Raw genomic sequence first — 1,974 nt, forward strand, 5'->3', positions numbered from 1 at the left:
CTCCAAACCCTTCCCCTTACATTCTTGCAAGTTGCATGCTTTACATTCCGCTGTTCATATACTCTTTGCATGCTTGCTTGATATGTATTGTGTATGTTCAAATTGTGCCTAAAACTCCACTCAAACCAAAAAGGCCTAAAAATTGCAACTTTAGCACTAAGTGTCTAATCACCCCCCCCCTCTAGACACATCTACTTCTAGATCCTACAAGTGGTATCAGAGCTTTGGTCTCCATTGCCTTGGTTTAATCACCATTGGAGGAAGATGGATGTGTCTACTTTAGGGAGTCTTAGACATAGAGTGCCTATTCTTGATGGAGAGTATTTTCACGAGTGGAAAAATGATATGCTTGTAATCTTCAATCAATATCATTTGAACAAGTATATTGCTAGTCCTTGTGCACCTCATATTGATCCTTTGCATCCTACCCTAGATGAAGATATTGACATGATTCGCAATCTTAGAACTATTGAGCTCATCATTAGAGGATTGCCCAAAAATTTGATTGCTAATTTGCCTGCTCTTAATTTTGCCTATACTATATGGAAATTTCTTGAGGAACGATTTCCCGATCATTCCTTGAAAAATTTGGATGAAATTCTCCATAAATCTATTGCCTTGAGTAAGATGAACTCTAGTGATCCTAGTTTTGGTAATTATCTATTTGAGCTTGCCAATCTCAAGCGAGCTAAAGGGGATGTTGGAATCATTAGTGATATCATATTCGAAGCTATAAGAATTCATAAAGGTGACCACTTTGATGATCATTTATCTAATGAATTACCCTCTCTAGGAAATGATGAGTCACAAGACCATGGTGAACATGGATACTATGATGATGATGATGATGATGATAGTGACTTCGATCTTGATGATGCAATGAGACATTTTGGTCTTATGCCAAATCTTCGGGGATATGAGTCAGGAGGAAAGGAATGGGTTCTTGATAGTGGATGTACTGATCATATGACCGGAGATGAAGAGATGTTCCGTGAGCTTGTTGAAAATGACGGCCCTCGAAAATATGTCACCTTTGGTGATAATTCAAAGGGTAAAGTGGTTAGCTTTGGTAAGGTGGCCATCTCACATGATAGTTCCATTCAAAATGTCATGTTCGTTGAATCTCTTGGCTACAACTTACTTTCAGTATCTAGACTTGCTGATTTCAGTTTGAATGTCCTATTTACTAAGGTAGAGTGCCAAGTATTTCGTCGAGACAATCATAAAATGGTCTTTACCGGTATGCGTAGAGGTGATCTTTACATTGTCGATTTCTCTAAAAAGGCACAACCTAAAACTTGCTTTATTGCTAAATCCTCAAAAGGTTGGTTGTGGCATAGACGACTAGGTCATGTTGGCATGAGAAACCTTGACAAGCTTATTAAAGGAAATCATATCCTTGGAGTTAACGATGTCATATTTGATAAGGATAGACTTTGCAGTGCTTGTCAAGCAGGTAAACAGGTTGGAGGAAGGCATCCCGTGAAGAACATCATGACCACAAGAAGGCCACTCGAGCTACTTCATATGGATCTTTTTGGTCCCAACGCCTGCAAGAGTCTCGGTGGAAATTCTTTTGGTCTAGTTATAGTTGATGATTTTTCAAGATTTACGTGGGTGTTCTTTCTTAATGACAAGTCGCAGGTCCAGAAGATCTTCAGAAACTTCGCTAGGAAGGCCCAAAATCAGTTTGACGTGAAGATCAAGAAGGTTCGGAGTGACAACGGAACGGAGTTCAAGAACGCAAATGTGGACACCTTTCTTGACGAAGAAGGGATTTCACACGAGTTCTCGGCTACGTACACATCTCAACAAAATGGAGTTGTTGAGAGGAAGAACCGGACGCTCATCGAAATGGCAAGAACGATGCTTGATGAATACAAGACGCCGAAGCACTTTTGGGCAGAAGCGGTTGAGACAGCTTGTCACGCAACAAATCGCTTATATCTTCACAAGCTACTCGGCAAGACGGCA

The sequence above is a fragment of the Triticum urartu genome, chromosome 2, assembly GCF_003073215.2.
Source record: "Triticum urartu cultivar G1812 chromosome 2, Tu2.1, whole genome shotgun sequence".
Taxonomy (NCBI): Eukaryota; Viridiplantae; Streptophyta; class Magnoliopsida; order Poales; family Poaceae; genus Triticum; species Triticum urartu.